Source organism: Simochromis diagramma, unplaced genomic scaffold (genome assembly GCF_900408965.1).
Source record: "Simochromis diagramma unplaced genomic scaffold, fSimDia1.1 OVJJ01000284.1, whole genome shotgun sequence".
In the NCBI taxonomy this organism is placed as follows: domain Eukaryota; kingdom Metazoa; phylum Chordata; class Actinopteri; order Cichliformes; family Cichlidae; genus Simochromis; species Simochromis diagramma.
The window spans coordinates 510,466-530,740 of NW_024386871.1; the positions used below are offsets into that span (position 1 = coordinate 510,466).

At 40.6% G+C, this 20,275-nt stretch overlaps 1 protein-coding gene across 5 annotated transcripts in view; it reads right to left on the minus strand.

Annotated features, from left to right (window-relative positions):
* The window catches only part of ddah1 (dimethylarginine dimethylaminohydrolase 1), an 81,435-nt gene that overhangs the window by 51,083 nt on the left and 10,077 nt on the right, over window positions 1–20,275 (minus strand). The window contains exon 1 of one of the 5 annotated variants that reach the window (XM_040031483.1): window positions 5,225–19,360. The exons of the other annotated variants lie outside the window; for them this stretch is intronic. The gene's annotated coding sequence lies outside the window, so the exon portion shown is untranslated. Of the gene's footprint in view, window positions 1–5,224; window positions 19,361–20,275 lie in introns of those variants that run through there. 5 annotated transcript variants of the gene reach the window in all.

Below are 20,275 nucleotides of genomic sequence, written 5' to 3' on the forward strand. Positions count from 1 at the left end.
ACAACAACTGCTCAGAGGTCTGAAGCAGGAAGAATGAAAGTTCAATGGATGTTTCGTACACCGCCTAGTTTAATAAGGCAGGCTAATTCAGTGATGCGATATCAGGATTCTAACAAAAATAATATTTTATAGTGAAAAGTGGCAAGACCATTATGTAGCAGGCAACAGAAAGCATTTAGACTTTGTTCAGTTTTTACTTTTGGATGTGTGGACAGTGTCTATTAGGCTCAAGGCAGTCTACATAAAATGTAGCTGAAGTTCATGAAGTATCCAGGACACTGCTTTTGTGATCAATAACCACTCCCAAGGCTCAGAGTGTATTGTTATATGTCTATATGTATTATGAGTTTTGTTCAAGTTCACTTTACTATATGCTGTGGAAAAAAAGCTAACAAAAACACAAGTGCATTCAGAGAGTTGGCAGGAACCAGGTATGAAGGTATTTTTACTGTAATAGTTAAAGATGGCATCACAATTCTGTCAGATACAGGTAAATGCATCTGGTGGGCCACACAGAGAATATTTTTAATGGTCTAAAAAAATGTTGCAGAGACCAGCAGAAAAGCCACAGTAAACATCTCCCAACTCCATCTGTCAGAAACATTCATGATATACCAGAACTCATACAGAGATGAAAGAAAACTCACACACTTGTCTTGGGGATAAATCTTAATATGTGAGCCTGAATGTCTCCCAGAGAGCCATCTTCCAGGTTTGACTTAGTAAAGTCAGCATAAAGTATTCGTTCCATAAGTGCAATATCATCATCCCATGGGCTAAATTTCCATCATCAACAAAGAGAAATTTCATCAGAAATACTGCAGCATACGCATGTTAAACATTAAAAGCTCAACATAACCATGTGAAAACAACAACAGACACTTAGAGTCCAGCTTGTTGCTAGTTTACACTAATGTTCCCACAAGCTACATAAACATGAACTGTTGAAACACTTTTTAAGGCTTCAAAAAATGATTTTTTTGATTTTTATTTTAATCACGCTCTGTTGCATCCAGTTACCCTGTCTTTCGCGGGTCGTCACCCGAGTTGCTCCGTGGTTGCCTGTCAACTACACCAGCATTTACATTATATAATGCAGTCCAACACTGCAGCTGATGATATTACATAGCCAGAGTTAATGAGGCAGATAAATTAGCAGAGGGCCGTGACGCCTCAGGGCAGATCTCTGACAGGAACATATAGAAGCCAGTGATCAGATAAATTGGTATTCAGGTTCATATTGTAACAACACACACACACAAACATACATACATAAGGATGGAAGCAGCAGCTGACCTGATGCTCTTGGTTAAAAGGTCAAACAATACTATTCCAGAGCAGTAACGATGAGGAATTGTGTAGTCTGTTATGGCTGGACAGTACATGCAGATTTCAGCCAAGAGGAAACCAAGCGTTCCCTGGTGCATGCTGGGACACATCAACCTGTGTGCGTCTGGAAGGGATGTCTGTGTGTACTGGTTTGTTTTTTCAGTGACTGGAAGAAGCTTTTGAAAGTGTGTGCTGTTCTTTGGACGTTTGTTTTGGAGATTGGTCTCTTATCTGATCGTTTGTGTGTGTCTGTCTGGTTTTGAGCGCATTTGTGTATTATTCTGTCTATGCAAGTGTAGAAGACTCCAGTACCATGTAAAGACGAAGGCTCGCGGTCTTGAGCTCAGCACATTTTTAGTACTTCCCCTGAGACTGCTTATGTCAGGACTGTCTGTGTAGTCTACACCACTGGCTTTCAAAGTCTGACAGTGACAACTTCCCTCAAACAAAATGACACACCTGCATCCTCCAGACACAGCTTTGCATTATTTTAGGTTTGTGTCTATACAGTCACACTGGTTTCACGGGGATAAGCTATGAGAATGTCAGTGTTACAAATATATAAGCACCACATTGATAGGACATTCTCGACTATAGTAAAATTCAAACAATGATAATGCAGCATGAGAACAACTGAAGGGATTAAGCTTCAAGTTTGAAACTACAGTTCCCACAATGCTAACCTGCAGGCACTAATGCAGCCCATTCATTTTCAGCTCATATTTGCTCACATTTTGGCAAATGGGCATTGCTAAAATAATACCAAGTTCAGTATGAGGAATTCCTGATTGCAAAGCATGTAGACACAACTACTTGGTGATTGTTCTGAGCTAGGTTGCACTATGGGGATAGTTCCATGATCAGCAATTCATGCAACAGTAGGAAGTGTGATAACCTACCCTGGTCTATCCTATCACGTGTTTCAACTTGAATTCAAGCAAACTGTATGTGCTCTTTTTGTTACTCTTTACAAAAACGCCCCATAAAAAAATCCAGTATCAGCTGAGCTCCATCATGTGGGTGTGTTCAGATATGAGTGAGTTAGTACACTGAGCATTCACATGACAGCACTATGGGTTTTAAAATACTGGAACTGCTTCATTAGCTGCGTGTCACAGCTGGGTCCAGCTGTTAAAACGGTTCCAAATCCTAATAAGGAGGGCAAATCAGACCTCAGATGTCTGAGAACATGTAGTCTATATTGTACAGTACATATAGGTCTGAATATAACGTTGTTTCCTTCTATTTGTATGTTGAGCTGCACTCCTCTGTCTGACTGGTGGTTAGAAGACAACTACCGAGGTACTCCTGAGTCATTTTTCTATTTTTGCAGCTGCTACTGCTGAGTGAACCTCTCACGGTGGTTTGTTCTCATTATCTCTGGCAAACAAGACGCAAAACATGACCTCGTGTACTCCTCTCCATCACATGTTCTTCTCCCTTGAAATCACACTTCACCGCATAGGCTGATAAATGACTTTCAACAACTGTTTGTGAACAGATTTCTCAATGTTCCATCTTAAATAAATCAATTTTGCAGCAGAGCTAAAGTCTGATATTCGGGACTGACTGCAGCAGGTGCCGGCAGCAAGTCAAAAAAAGAAAATCTCTTTCTTTTATTACGTATGAAAGTTCAATTTTTGCATGACTACTGCCATGCATCTGCCAATATTATGCAATTATCTTGGAATCATCAACCAAACTTTGCTTTAGGATGAAGATTATTTCTGCAGTGTAATTTAAAATGTATTCAACCCGGTGCTTTCCATGTGCCTCAACCTTTGCAGCAGAGCATGCTTAAAGGTACATGGACCAATTACAACCATGGAAAGGATGGCAGAATCTTCCTAATAGCTCTGCTGTAATGACCCACGGCATTGTGATGTCACCAAAACATTACTAGAGCTACTTGGCTATCAATCAGCCCCGCTAGGTCTCCGCTGAGAATTGTGAATGCGCTGATAAGGCGACCCACATGCATAAAAGATCACAACAAACCTAAATTAGTTCTTCTCGAGCTTATTTGCCTTCAGGCTTTTTGAGTAATCACCACCTTTCAAGTCAATCACAAATCCTCCTGCGAGGCTTTTTAACTAGGACAGTGACTGAGTGTGACGTGCCTGTGATATATACCTTTTAACAACAAAGACAGCAGCACGTCGCTGGAGCAAAATAATGGAACGTGACTGTAAACACTGACTTTTCAGTTCATCCGTAGGAAATCATTTAATCAACACTTTATTAGCTGTTTGAATAATTCACTGTTTTGAAGTGATTTTTTTAGGACATGGTCAAAAGTAAATTACGTGTTTCTGATTCAGGTGCTTTCAAATGTGAGCAGAGACTGTTCAAGCAAAATGGAAAGACATGATTAACCAGTTTAATGTCGACTCCTGGCCTTTTTGAGTTTGACCTTATGTCGTCACTTTTTTCCCGTCATTTGTTTCTGGAGACAGAGTGACCACATTTGGATCAGAGTGGAGTGTGACGTTATCAGCTAGCAAGCGACTTTGGTTGGCAAAAAAGCCTCCATAGACTACATAGAAGTACCATTTAAACATGGGAAACTAGTGCTACTGATGTGGGGGGGAAAGTTGAGAAAAAAAAGGAGGGTGAGCTTTCACTGTTGTGGCCTGGAATAAGTTGCCCCAGGCTGCACTTTTTCTTCCATTAAAAACACCTTTTCTCCAGTTCTTTCAAGATTAATACCAGAGTTAGCTTCTAGTCAGTTTTAAGTCACTTTTTAATCTTTTTTGTTAGACTTTTTATTTATTGTAAATTTAATGTTTTTATTTGTATTCTTCCATGTTTTATTGCTATTTTGTCATGGTCCTGTGTCTGTTGACTCAGGGCTTTTGTATTAATGACTCTTATCTTGTGTTCTGGTTATGTATTCTGTTATGGTTTTCCTAATTAGATTTTGGTTTTGTGCTCCCTCTCTTTAGTGTCGAGTCATCCCGTCCCATGTGTTTCCTCTGTTCGCTGTCTGCGTATATTTCCTGTTTTACTTTGAAGGTCTGTGTCTCTTGTCTCGTCATGTCAATTAGGATCAGCTGTGCCTCGCTCCTGTTTTGCCATTCCTCATTCCCCTCCGTCTGTATTTATAGTGTGTGTTTTCCTGTGCTCGTTGTCGGTTCGTCTGCGTTTGTTGGTGTTTCTCCGCGTCTCTCTGCCCTCATCCAGTGTTTCTCCCTGTTTGTTCTGTGTTTCTCCCTGTATGTTGCATGTTCCAGGTTTATTAGTTTTTCCCAGTTTAGGTTCGTTTCTTAGTGCTGTCCTTACCACCCTTGCTTTTGTTTGTGCTTCACCCATTGTAAATAAAACCCTCACTTGCATCAAGCCAGTACCTGCATTTTGGGTCCTTTTCTCCCACATACCACACGACCTCTGCCGCAGCCGTGACATATTTATTTTTGTTTAATATGTGTTTTTAAAGTGCTTTAAGAATAGTTGGACTGGATTGGAATGAATTAGGTTTGGGCAATCTGTTGTTGCTGTTGTTGCAGCACAGAAAAAACACAGAAAATAAATTATTTGTCAACTTATTTCAATAAAAGTGACCAACAGCACAGAATGAGGGTCCAATTCAGAGACTTGAATTATCTATTTAAAGTGGCCATGACCAGTTACCAGCTGGTTAAAGGTATTAAGACCTTCATGTAATATCGTGTAATATAAAAATTTACAGTAGTCAAGAAACCAAATGCAAAACAGTTTTTGTACAATCTTGTAAAAGTTTTCATTTTTGCTTCTTGAGAATGTGAACATAAGACTTTGACACCTTTGGGTTATGAACTGGTGGTTATCTTTTGGTTTTATCTTGTGGAAATCACTACAAATTTAGAAAAGACACCCTGCCGCACTAGCACACAGGCACTCAATTATTGCTGCTGACCTTTAAAGCTGATACTGGCAATCATGCTTCCTGGAGGGTTAATGTGCTGATCCAGTCGAATAACCAGCTGCTATGAACATCCTCTGCTGGCCAACAGGATTCCAGTTCCCCAGTCTGCCTCCTGACCCTGCAGCCCCTGATCTGTGATCACCTGCCAGGACTGTTTCCAGTAAGGCAGAGAGACCGACCACACTGGTGTGACTTCTCCCCCACAGTGTCTGGTCTAATGACACAGATAAGATGGCACACACACATAAACACACAAGCAAATACATATGTTTAAGTCTATCCCATCAAAAGTCTGCAAAGGAGAAGACATGCAGAGAATTAGCCAATAGCAAATGTGGGTCTGTACAAGGAGCTGCATGAGGAAAAGTTTCTGTTTGTCAATGATAAACTTACAAGCTCAGAGTGTGTGTGTGTGTGTGTGTGTGTGTGTGTGTGTGTGTGTGTGTGTGTGTGTGTGTGTGTGTGTGTCACATGCGTGAGGCTTTTTCTTCCCAGTTTTCCGGAAGTCTCCTGGAGCCTCCCACTGCTGTGGGCCCCAGCGGATGACTTCTTATTGTGGGTTTGGAGCCTCAGAGCAATTAGATGAGTTTATGGTAAGCGCTAAGAAGCGGAGAACCTTGTCATTCTGTCAGAGCAGATTTCCCCTTCGCGCTAAACACCGACCTCTCTGGGCTGCCAAGGGTGGACGCGGGCCACAGCAGAGATTTAAAAACAACAAAAAAAAGGATGTTTTTGAAACCCTGGAGTCAATCAACTTTTACTTCCTGTAGCTGCATTTTGTTGCTAGGTGATTTCAAAAGGCAAAACATGCCTGCTGCTTGCTGAGGGCAGCTGTATTTAATACTTGGTAACAACATTAAGATACAAATTATATGCGCACCAAAATGCACGCATGAATTAAGGAGCATCAGCTGCGGTGAACCACAGCCTTCTGTCATTTTTACTGTGTCTATCATCATATAATCCAAGTATTGTGCAAGGGTGTAGGTATTCACAGGCTGCACAGGGAGTCTGTATAAACATACAGCAGCTTCAAAAGAACCCAACAGAGGCAATATAGGATCAGATAAAGGTGAGGTATTTGGCCACAGATTGACACAGGAGTGAAATTCGAAAATTCTTTCCACAGGGAAAGTGAAAACGTTATACACAATAGGAGCACTAGCATAGCATTCTCTACGTGAATGTAAAAGAAAAAAAAATGCAGCACCTCCCCATGCAGTCCCCAGAGCATTTCCCAACACTGTTGATGTCTTTTTTCCAAGTGCAGTGCCAACAAAATACTTCATCTGCTCCACCTCAGAGGCCTGTGTATCCTCCTGAGCCTCTCTACGAGATTCACCTCTTTACCAAAGCATTTGCTGGAAAACCAAATAAACACAGTTGCACAATGGAAAGGGGGGTCTTATGTAACTAACACTGGCCATGCCGTGGCCCAAATGTAACAATTTTCACGGCTCTGAACTTGAACACCTCCTCTTGCACACACAAGCATGCGTACACACACACACACACACACACACACAAACTGCCCCATAGGAAGCTAACCAGCTATGTAGCGTGTAGTGCTTTTCTTTTCTATCTGCAGGGATTTTTGAGAAATAACAGTAGGTGGGCAGACCTATGTGAGCAGAGAGACAGCTAATGCGGATTTTACGTAAAGAACAATGAGGTGCAGACCCATTCACAACAAGCTAATATTCAATATACCAGGGGGTTACTGCTAAACTTTACTGTGCACATAAAATCTCCTTCCAGTCACGTTCATCTTTTCAGCATCTAATAATGTGTTTTCTCTTTGGCGGACCCCAGCATAAAGTTATGAGATGAAGTGGTCATGGCAACATTTGTTGTTTACTGACTGCTTTTAAACATTTTTACATCTTGCTTAAGGACCCGTGTGAAATATATTGATGCTGGCTCCAACCCCTACTTAAACTATTCTTGATGTTAATTGGGTGTTTTATGCAGTGACACAATACCTCACATACTTCAGTGCTTGAGACCATGTTATGTTAATTTACTTTCTAGAATTAACATAAGAGACTTTAGGAGGAACACCAGTTAAACTCACAACATACAATACTTCATGTTGTATTGTCTTGCACATAACTGTGGCTGTTGTAGTAGGCGATACAATCAGTGTGACTACGCAATCAAGGCTGTGTCGTTAACATCCGCCCAGCCTGACAACAGAAAGGGGTCTAAATGTAAAGAGCACTTTATCTGACAGTGTAAGGTTTAATAATTGTAGCAAGAAATAAAATGTCCTTCATTTTTTAAATATGAAATAAAAAATAAACAAGAATCCATCGTATTCAAAGATTTTCAATTCTACAAGAAAGATTCCCCCGATTTGAGAAGCTGACAATTAAAAAAATCTTTGGCAGAAAAATAATTTAATGAGTCAAGTATTTGCTAACTGTCTGGATTATTCAACAAATCATTTCAGCAGTGACACAGTTTGGCTGCCGCTGCGAGTGCTGTGTGTGTGAAGGGTAACATAGAAGAAGAGTGTGTTTTCAGTATGATCCTTGGCGTGAGAACTGACTGAAAGCGGACATCACACCACACTGTGACAGCTGAGGGCAGACAGAAGAGGCAACACACATCTCGTCACTCTCCACACCAATCACGCACACACAAATTCTCACCATCATACACATGTGGTAAATGGACTGGTTCTTATATAGTGCTTTTCTACTCTTTCTGAGCACTCAAAGCTTTATACAACTAATACATTCACCCAATCACACCCAATCATACAAGCACTTTTTTCTGAGCATTAAGTGCTAAGTATCTTCCATTCATACACATTCACACTCCGATGAACGCATCGGAGAGCGGGTTAGTATCTTGCCCAAGGATATTTGGCACGCAGACTGGAGCAGCCTGGGATCGAACCACCAACCTCTGGTTAGTGGCTGACCTGCTCTGCTACCTGAGCTACAGCCACACATGTGAATACACGCATATACAGTTGGGTCCGTAATTGTTTAGAAAAAAGACGCAATTGAAGTATTTCTGTCTTTCTACACTATCAGGGTGGATTTTAAACATTCATTAAGCGATTAAAGTGCAGGATTTCAGCTTTAATTCAAAGCCTTTACCAAAAGTTTGCACTAACTTTTATACGTGCTCTCCGATCGTCAGAGGCTGAAAACTAAATGGACAATTGTTCCCTTGTGACAAATGAAGCAGATATGATATCTGAAGGTGTTTGTATTTTATAGCTTTTCACTGTAATAGACAATATAAGGCCCGAAGAGATGTTAGCACAAGAGACAAACAAAGTAAACATAGCAAAAACTTTAGGAGTGGCCAAATTAACAATCTGGAACGCACCGGCCAGCTCAGCAACACCAAAAGGTCGGCTAGATCACAGAAGACAGCTGAAGTGGATGATGACAGAATTATTTTCATGGTTAAAAAACAGAACAACTCCTAAAACCATTTAGCCAAGTCAAGAACACTTTTAGAGGAGGTAGGCGCAGTATCTTTGTCAAGGTCAAGAGGCACCCTCATGAATCGAAATACAGACGGTTTACAACTGGGTGTAAACTCTAGGCTAACTAAACTGAGACAGATTTGCTGCTAGTATTCATTCGTTTATTTTTAGACTAGGAGGGGGTGTTCACATGTAGGCCTCTGCGTAGCCTTGTGGTATATGGGTTACCTACTCAACTCATAGGTGCGCTATAGGAGCACTCTTGCTACTACTTGTTTAACCTAATTTGCACAGATTACACAGATTTCTCACACACAAAGGTGCAGTATGTGAACATGTCCAAAAAAAAAAAGAGAAAGAAACTGCAGCCAGACATTACCACACATTACCAGACGTTAAATCAAGCATCTATGAAAATACATAGTTAAGAACTGTTAATGATTATTTTGGCTGAGAAATCTTCTTCAAGTCTGTGCACTCCTCTTTTCAATTACATAAATGCAATATGACATCAGAGGTGTTGGCAGAAACAGTGACTGCGACTGTTTAGTAAACCAGTGAACATGAAGGTGAGTACAGACATGCTTTTAGCCCCGAGCCACAGGACTACGATCAAACTTGTGCTCCAGAAATTGAGCTTTACAGAGTACTTCTTTCAAACCTAGGGATGAATTGCATTTTCTAAAGTGGGAAATTTCTATTCTTTAAGACATTTTTTCTGTAGAAAAGTTTGTTAATGAAAACTACATGGTTTGAAAAGGAACTTTGCATCCTTGTTTACCTTACACTGGGACCTGATATGACCCTTCAGTTTATCCATTATCAGAAAAAAAAAAAACCCTTTTTTCTACTTTTAATTCATTACTTTTCTGATTGGATGCCCCTTGTAAACAAAAGGTTTGAATAAGAATTGGATGGCGCTTCAGTGCCCACATCCACAGACGTGAGCTATGTGTGTATGACCGTATTAGAGATATCTGTTCTCAATTACATGCAAGAGTAAACTTAAACTCTTAAGTGTTTGAAACAGGATGGATGACTTACACATTTGAGGACTTTATTAGAATTTTTGACAATTTAATGTAATGTAATATAAACATCCACTAATGTATCAGTATCTATAGGATAGAAAACACAGATAAATGCAGCATGTATAATAGCAGCACAAAGAATAGATAAAACTCAAACACGCAGTGTGAGAGTTAACAGCAGATCTCACCCATCATGTCCTCTACCCTCCTACCCTCTCCTGACTCACCCGTGTTCGGCAGACACCAGCGTATCACCTCCTCTGTCTGAGAATAAATGCACACGGTATAATCATGTTTACTTGAATAAAGACAAATAATAAGAATTCATGCAGACCACCAAGCAGGAAACAGCATTTACTGTCTGCTTCAGTCACTCTAGCCTTTATACAGCTAGTACATGACCTGGAATGCACTGTGCATGCATATGATTAACTAAAGAAAGAAGCTGAAATTGGAGGTGAACCTATACTCTAATTATCAGCTGAGGCCTTTCCTTTAAGAAACATTTCTGTAATTTAGATTCTTTGCTGTGCTAGCTTTCTGGCCTGAGTATGTAAGAAACGGGACTAGCAGCACCTAGCCACAGTTATTGCGAAGAGCTCAATTCAAAAAGAAAAAGATGCGTGCTACCAGTCTTATTTTTCCAGCATATCTATGGGACATCCTGATATTATGCAGTACTGTGCAGAATCCTTGAACCACACTTCATTTCTATATATTTTGCTAGAGAAACGGGAAAGGCGTATAATGTTGCAGCATTGAGCTTGAGATCATTTTCATCTTGAAAAATTAAGTTGTTAATCAGATGGCTAAAGACCCTTGCTGATGTATTTCTCTCCTGACCTCCTCTGCACATATTGGTGATGAACTTAAACCAAAATTTCCCAATTTGGATTCAATACTCCACAAGACCTGTTGATTTCCAGTTACGTTCTTGTGTAATTTGGCATTCCTCTGGCTTTACCCTATTTCTTTTCATTAAAAATGGCTTTCTTGAATAATAGATTTACTGAATGAAGGGCCAGATGCATCTCTTTGCTGGATTTTTATCCATTTCTTAAGAACATGACTTTCAGATGCTGTTCATCTGCTGAAGATGCACAAGGTTTTTTCTTTATGCCTGGCACGTCTTCTTGACGTGCTGGTGCTATAATGTTATTTTATGCCTGTAATACTGTCTTACCTTTGACATGATCCCATGAAATTGGTGTTTATGTTTAAATGATTCATAGGTCAGTGACTTAACAATTTAAAAGGATCCCTTGAAACTGTTCAGATACAAGACTGGACTGAAAATAAGGGGGGGAAAAACACAGCCAAAGTCCAAAGAAAAAAAACCCCATATTTTTAAGACCACTTCAAAAATTACACCGATATAGCAGCTTGGAAGCAAAATACAAAGGAATAAGGTGTAACGTAAGACTTTTTGGACGGTACAGTAATGTCAACCAAAAAAGGATCAAACACTCATAGTGAAAGGCCAAAGCAGATTCAGCTAACTGAAGTCCGATGGTAATGCAGATCTGCTTTAAGCAAATCGTTTGTGAAATACATAAATTATTACCAATTAATTCTGACACCCTAAACCTCTGTGGCTCTAAGCAGAATTTTGATATTGTCTCATGGTTGGAATGGAATCACGTGAACTCATTGGCTGACAGCATTTCTGTTCAGAAAGCATCCAGTGCATAATGAATGTCATCTTCTTGAATCCTCTAATTAACTGCATCATTAGCTTGGCATCCACTTACTTTAAATTGCTCACACAATTGAGGAGTGTCATGCAATTCCTCTTTTGGGAATAGGAGTGGTGATGGTATCATTCTACTCAGAAACATGACAATAAGGCACAGCAACAGGGCCACATATTGTTCAAATGCTGAGATTATCTCATTACATCGGCCAAGATTCACTCGCTGTTAAATTCAATTTCTAGTGTGCCTTGTACGGCGGCACAATTAAAAAGTACTCTGCAAACCGCATTAGTCAGACTAAATAATGGAGACCAAAAAAGTGCTAACTCAGAGAGGGCGGCTCTGGAGGAAAAAGGGCGCCTGAGATATATCACTTTCATCAAAGACCAATGGGTGGGCCTTTCCAAAGAGGCAGAGAGCAGGAGAAGTTCATACAGAGACAGAAGTATTTGTTCCAGGCTGTGATGGATGAACCAAAAATTAAGCGAAGACACGTGAAGCATTCATCATTGACAGAGTGATGATTATCATCAGTTTATGATTAGCGAACATTTCAACAAGTGCAAAGATGCATTCCTGTTCAGTCGTGGATCTTCCATACAAATCTCCAGCAGTAATACATGTTTGTTGTGGAAAAAAGAAAAAAAAAGAAAAAGGACATTTTGCAGACAAGAGACAACAGGAGAGATATGATGACAGGAATGAAGGGGAAACTGGAACGTGCTGCAGAAACAAATGGCTTCATGTTCCCGTCAGAAAGATAATTTTGAAACAATATTGGCTCTGTGATCTGAGAGCTGAGCAGATGTAAAAACATTGTTTTTTTGCCTGGGCAGTGCTCTGGAGGCTTTGCATATTCAACTAAAACGAAGTAGAAAACAGAACTAAACCCAGGACTCAATCCAGCAATGAAGCACAAAATCTACACGACTGCCGTTCACATCAGAGACAAAAGATAAGATGGGGAATATGGCCTTAAATACACGTGTCTGCAGGCGGAGGTGCTTTTCTATGGGTGGAATTGAACACACACATTCATAAGCAGCATATGCAGCTCTGTGTGAGTGCCACCTTTTTGTTTTTGGTCCGCACAAAGAGTAGTTATATTGTTAATTGCTAACAACAGTGTGAAAGGCTTACCTAGTTTAAGCTGCCATCAAGGGCTTGGTTACGCTTAATCTTCTGATGTGACCACAAGCACGTGAAATAAAAGGGTTAATAATTTGTGCCGTGTGTACTTCCAGTGGAATTGACACAGAAGGCCTAAAGTTACAGTAGCACTTGGAAAAATTAAACTAGTTACAAAATCCTTGAAGTTAAGCTTCAACTTGTGCCTCATTTACTTTTGTTTTTAATTGGTTGTGTTCAGTGTTTCATCACTTACTTCACTATTGATGTGGCTCCAGGTTGCCAGGAGCGAGGCACTGTTTCGCACAGAAACCAAGCGCCAAAAGCAAAACAGTCTCGACCACGTTCTATCAACACTATAATGAACCTTGCTTTTACAACACTTACTGATTGTGTGCAGAATTACATTATTTCAGCTCGTATGAGCTCACTGGAAAAAAAAAAAAGTCCATTTAAGTTAGTAGCCTGATGCAGACTTCCTTTAATGTTCTGTCGGTTTAAACTGCCAACTGAGGAAAAAACAGCATCACGTCAGCGCCTGGTGATAATTACATGCAGGATATGAGCAGTATTTTGACAGAGTCACACCTGTAAACCCACTGTGGAGACACATTTTTAGCTTTTTGGGGTACTTTGAACACGCTTTTCATCAACACAGATAGTCATCTGTCTGAATGTTAAAATCCAGAAAAAATAAAAGCAGTTAAAGCTTCAGCAAATGATCAGTTATTATAAAGAGACAACAGCAGAAAGTTCTTTAGCCGAGAAGCTATAAGCCATACGTTCTAAGCATGCTAGCTGCTTAGCTTTGTGGACAATTTTATTCCGTCGCTCTGTTGACTTATCCACCACTTTGGGTTGGATTGCCTCGAAACTGCAAACTTTCATGGTCCTGAAGGAGTAAATCTTTATAGCAGTGAATATCCACCAATTTTTCTTCAAACACATGGAACAGATTTGTCTGAACACTTGTGGTGGTGACAAAATTCAGTATAGAAACACAATCCTCATATTGACCCTCATTTATTAATAAGTGTGTCAAAAATGCCCCAAAAGTCTGTTTGCATGCCATATCAGGTTTAAGGCATGTGGGCACCAGCAGATTATCTTCTTACCAACATGCACATGTTAGTTATTCTAAATCAATAGGCTCAATCTGCGTACTATGTGCATACAGCCACACCCCCATTTTTCTACATAAGGAAAGAGGTTTACCTGGAGGTAAAGTGGAAAGAGTCGATATGAAGATATAAGAGAGAAGCCTGCACCTTTAAGGCAACAAAGAAGGAGAAAAGCTGAATTTAGAAACTTAAATAATAGTGTCCAAAGAGGAAGGCGGGAAAGGGGGAGCTTTCCAAAGTTTTTCCACTCCAGGCCGACAGTCTGTAACATTCTCATCTGGTTAAACGCAGTCTGTGGACTCCATTCAGCCTGATGGGCAGCACTCTGTGTTAATGCTTATTAGCATGCTAACATAGAGAGCAGTAAACAATTGTTTCACCACTATTGCTGGCTATTCACCCTCAATTTATCACTTTTGTCTTCACAAAAAAATGAAAGGAAGCAAACTAGGGTCAGTAAATCTCTGGCTGTCCTAAAATTATTCAAATAAATATATCAAAACTATAACTAGCATCTCATAGTCACCAAGCAAAAGACTCTGAAGGATTTTAATAGCAGAACAACAAAGTTTAGCATCATATGTTTTTTTTATTAGTTTTACAGGTTAATGACCAGAAAAATGTTCATGCAGAATATCGTGGTGTTTCAGTGAAGATGACCTTTAACCTTTTGCATTTTGAATGTCAGCTCCAGTGCATGAAGTTGTTGTTTAGTGACAGCGGAGGAAACTCGGCATTTAAACACAACTGTCAAATAGCCTGACAGACAAGAGCGATGGCTGTAGTCTGGAAGGCTTGAGATATTCCCTTTGTGTCTCTCAGAGTATTTTGTTTTTAAGATTGAGAATAAAAGATACGTGTGAGAGTGAAAAGTCAAACATTGAGAGAGAAAGCAGAGAGAAAGATAATAAAATGAGCATTAATATATTTCAGTTAGCCTTCTGACTTCAGCTTGATTTACTAACTGTAGCAAAATGTGGCAGAGGCAAACATTTTGTCATCAGCAGCTTTTAGTTTATTACGGGATACCAAGATAAATGCTTACTGGAGTTTTCAGTATTAGAGATGCTTGTTGTGTTTCAAAAAAAATAGACATGGTCAAGACGACCCGCTGAAGTTCAAACTAAGTGTCAGAATGGGGAAGAAGGGGGATTTACGTAACTTTGAATGTGGAATGGTTGTTGTGTCAGACAGGCTCATCTAAGTATTTCAAAAAACTGTTGACATGCTGGGATTTTCCTACACAACCATCTCAAAGACAGGTCCAAAAAAAGGACAAAATATCCGGCGAACAGCAGATCTCAGGTTAAAAATGCCTCATTGATGCCAGAGATCAGAGGAAAATAGCCAGACAGCTTCAAGCTGATAAGAAGACAAGAGAACCTCAAATAACCACCCACTACAACCAAAGCACACAGAGCATCTCTGAATGGACAGCATGTCAAACCTTAAAGGAGGTGTGCTGCAGCAGCAGAACATCACACTGGGTGTCACCCCTATCAGCTGAGAACACAGAACTTGCACAGGCTCACTAAAATGAGACAATAGATGACTGGAAAAACATAGCCTGGTCTCATGAGTCTCGATTTCGGTGACATTCGGACAACAGGGTCAGAATTCGGCATGACATTTCTTGAACATGCCAAATTGTTCTGTGTACCTAAATGCCCTCCACAGTCTCCATATCTGACTTGGACAGAGCACCTTTGGGATGTGGTAGAACAGGAGAGTCACATCATCTCTCAATGTTTCCAGCACCTTTGTAATCGATGCACTGATGAATTAAGACAGTTCAGAAAGCAAAAATGGCAGCTAACCCAATATTAGCAATGTGTGACTAATACATAGGTCAGTGAATTCACATCACTTTAACACTTTTTCAATATTAATACATGCCTCAGAGTACAAATCCCCAAAAGCCAGCATTGCTCCACTTATAAATGGTAAAGTCTTGAAGTACAGGTGCTAAGAGGGATTGTGGGCTTACATATTTACTTTCATTGGCACTCCTGGAATCAAAGGTCAGTGAAACTTCCCTTTAGATGTGGTAAAAATGGCAATGCTCCAGCTCAAAGCTTAAAGCAAATATTTCAAATCACAAGAGAAACATTGCTAAGACTGCAAGGGCAAGGACATTTTTAAAGGAAATTTAAATTATTAAATTAGAATGAAAAATTCTTTGCCCACTGAAAAGTGAAAATGTGTATCAATCTCCATTTAGTATTACTTTACTCTGAATTTGTAGTCTGATGGATCCGAGATCAGAAAGTAGACAAAAGTAGAAAAATGTTCAAAAGTAAGGAGAAAACTACACAGCACATCATTTTTCTAAACTAAATGGGCCTTTCTCACATTACCAAAACTTCAAGTGAAAAAAAGGACAACTTTTTTCTTTACTTATTCTGCACCCTTTCTGACCTCAGCAAGGCCCGTCTATGCCTGGCCTACTTCCTATGTCTTCCACTGCTTGGTCTCACATACCAAACCAGACATTCGCACACCCACGGTGACGGCCGAGTGTGACCGGGTCATCCCGCGAGGCTGAGAGGAGTTCCTGTTCACGAGTCTCCCACATCTGTCTCCCAGGCTGCCGCGCTGATGCTGAGTTGGAGGGGTTGCGGTGGGTGAACCTGGGGCTAAAAGTGGGCGTGGTCCAAGATTATTGGGGAGGGTTGTCTAGGCTGTTCACCCACTTCCATCTTTGCACAACCCACATGAGAGGCAAAGCCCCGGCACGTGCTGGCTGACCCATGCAGAAAACTAAAGAGGTGGATCACTTAACGTTCAGTGTGGTTTGATTTGATTTACTACACCTTTACAAATTAACTTATTTTATCTAGTAAAATGTGTGTATTTTCATTTCAAGTCAGCAAGGGAAACATTTATAGCACTTTCCACACATCCTATACAAGTCAGTCAAAAGGAGACTTATAGTTTTTGAGTGGCGAACAAGCTACATTACTAAGTGGGTGATTTAACACAACAGTTAGTCCATTAATATAAATGTAGGCAATTATGTGAGCGAGACTGTACAGCTAATGCTTTGACGGTCTCAAGAATGAATGAGGATGGGAGAAAGCAGCGGCACCAAGATGTTACGAATGAAAGATCCAGACGAGGAAATCAGACAGGCAAACAGCGAGAGGAAGGGCAAGTTAAATGCGGTAGGAATGTTACAGACAGTTGGGGAATGCACGTAGACCCCGTCCCACACGCTGCTGGCGGATTTCAGATGTCTCGCCCTTCTCCGCCGTTCGCACTCGGATGTTAAGTCTCCGCAAAGGAAGCCAGTTCGGTTCTGTTAGGGAAGTCGTATAAGAGCAGGGGAGGGCAGCGAGGAATCGGCATCTGCAAAAGGCCGTCTAGTCAAAACAAGGCTCATGTGCTGTCTGGAGTTCGCTTGTGGGGGTAGCTACACGAAGCATGACCGGAAAAGGGGGCCCACGTGGAAGCATAAACTACGTGGACTGAACCTAAATATTACGTCTATAAAAACATGACCTAAATATTGTGTCTGTGGAGCAGGATTTTCCATCCTGTCTCCACACCTGGAGACATCCAAGTCTTGTACACTCAGTTATGACAGATTTTTAGCACTTTTTAAATGATTGCTATTTTCCAGGCAACTTGCAGTCGCCCTTTAAGCCGTGTGCTATTACAAGATACAGTAGGTCTCAAGTAGCACACTCTAAATATTTAGGGGCTACACTTAAAACATCAGTGTCAGAGGAGGAGTTCAGTAATTACCTCACTGAAGATTTAAATTCTACTTGATAAAACTAAATCCCGCACGCCTGCCTGCTTAGCTGCTGCAAGTTAAGGTCTTTTTTTTTGCCTGAGCAAAAACATAAAAAGTGAGGGTCGAGGATCAGAGAAGGGATTTTCTTTCTAGGCAATTAAACTCGACTTTGCTGTCAGACTCAGAGGCTGCCAGCACAACCTGATGTTCCAGGTAAGAATACGGAAAAAAAAAAAAAAAAGTCAGCCGTCTGCAGTTACTGGGGCGACAATTATACGGCGCAGTTCAAAAGTTCAGCAGAAATCACTACTGTGAAAACACCTTCTATCCACCAAGGCATCACTCCCAAGGATTGAAGAGCATCTCCATCCACCCTACGAGAGGAAGCAATCCCAGAGTGAGACGCTTGAAAACCACGAGTCTGCTGAAGCAACACTGTTACGGCTGGCTAATTCTCGAGCAAAAGTTACAACCCAAATTTTATCTACCTTTGGGTTCTCACAGGCAGAAATGCCACATTTCCGTGCTTGTGCCGTAATTATGAAAGTCTGAACAACCTGCTCGCTCGGCAGCAGGCGAAGTGATGAAACGGAGGTTATGGTTCGAGCAGATTAGAGGTTACAGTGTAATTTTAGAACTGTTCTGCCGTGAAATTGCACTTTCATCTCCAGCTTGAAAACAGACAAAAAGCAATATTTAAATCTAAAAAAAAAAAAAAGAAAAAAAAAAGAAAAAACATATCTTGACTCGAAACAACATTTTTACACACAATCCATGTCACATGTTCAACTTTGGCATCTTTGTGGCCAGACAGCAGATCACCAAGGGCAAAGGAACCATTTTTTCTAATGTGCACTAACGGGCTGGACTGAATGTGAAGAGCAGCAGGTTGACTGTGATTACTCTGCTCTGCACTCTGTCACAGAGAATGAACGCAGTTATTCTCTGGAGGAAAACTAATTTTGTTCTGCCATGTCCAACAGCTGCCTGTTTCAGTGGCCAATGCGAGGCTGTGGCCACAGTGAGAGTGGAGACTAAATGATAAGATTCTGTTTGGTAGTATGGTTTTCTTACAGCAAGGGTCAAATGAAGACATTTTTTATACCCTGACCAACATGTTTGGGATAAATGTAAAAGAAAAAACTGGCAATAATGAGAACGAGCATAAAAATCATAGAAACATTTTTATACTATATTATATTGATCTGGGGAGCCTTTTTTTCCTCTTTTTTTTTTTTTTAGCCTCAGGTCTCATTTGTACTTTTGTGTCCGTGATGCGTCCTGGATCTCCCCAGAGAGTTAAAAGAGCAGTCCACTGTGTGCTACTCAATTCCAGTGGGAACGTCTCACTTGGACAACTCAGGATGTTACAGCAGAACTCCTCATCGACAGTTTGCCCCCTGGGGGCACGTCTGTAACATGAATGGGAAGTTTAAGGCCGTCATGTCCCTCTCCTTCCAGCTTCTAGCTACTGACTCTTCAGCTGCTGTTCGGTCTGGGTCACAGCACAAAAGTTGGTACACATATACGCTTTCTTTGGTATCCTCAATGAAATCACATATGTGCATACACAAGACAGAACCCCCAAAGAGGAACATTTTGCATCAGGTATTTCTTTTTTTGAACTGTTAAAGAACTTATCTTATTTCCACATCGACCTGATTTTATTGCACTTTTGACTTCTCTTTGACCTAATTTTGTTATCACCGTTACTTATCTCTAAGAAACACAAACTCACTCTATCACATTGAGTGGCTGGCTGGTTTGACTCACACCCTTTACGCAGTCAGTTTCTGCTTTCTGGATGCCGGCCTTTAGTCCCAAAATGCAGGAAAAAGCCACGCTTTGCTCCAGCAGCCATCAATCAACCAAATAAAAATCAAAATTTTTTAAACCCACATGATTATTTACACTTTGTTATGCTGTAAATGAGTTATCTGTTGTTTGTTGTCTGTGTTTCTGTGTTTAAAAAAAAAAAAAAAAAAAAAAGGGGGGGGGGGGAATGTGAGCCAGCCCAAATATGGAACTGATCACACCTACTTGGGGGACAAATTAGACATATTTCTAACTTGTGACCTTTTTATCCAAAAGTTAACTTCAGTTCAGTTGAATAAGCTTGTACTTTAAAATCCCTTTAAAAATCCTTTGCAAAACTGTCCTCCATGTAAAGATGAACCTGAGCTGCTGCTGAAAGCAGGATCAATAAAGTATTTACGCAAGCGAAAACATGCGAGTTTTGATTGGCACGAGGACGCCAGCAGTTCAAAACCTGCGTCAGAGCTTCTGAAGAGAGGAGCAACAACACAATCATGCAGGCTCATCCACAGCACATCTGCAGCACGCTCATTTCTGCTGGATTCACTTGTCATTAAATTATAGGCTGAAATGTGGTCAGTGGGTCACGGGGGTATTTTCCTTTTCCTTATTTATTGTTATTCATTCTTTGCATGCAGAGCACAGCTCAGTGAGACTTCCTGTTGTTGCTGTGCTGTCAGTACTTTGTGCGAGTCCTCGGCTCGCAAGCGGTCAACACCAGTCATGAGCCAAGTGGGCCGTGGTGGCATGGGACTTTACATGCAACAGCTCTGGTGAAGCAACAAGAATGATGGTTAAAAAAAGACCCAATGAATAGCAGAAACAGACAAAAAATTACCAAAAAAAACTGATAAAAACATCTGTCACAAAGAGAAAGTCATCCTTAATACAAAGCTCTGCTCATGTTTGTCACTGGCCTCGAAAAGCTAACCCATTTGCCTCGTAATAACACAGCACAAGGTGGCTGTTTGCAATCTGAAAAGGGAAGCTCGCAAGCTGTCAAAGCAAAATCTTATAATTACTACTTTTCTGGGAACAAAATGCATTCAAAGCTGAAAACTGTATT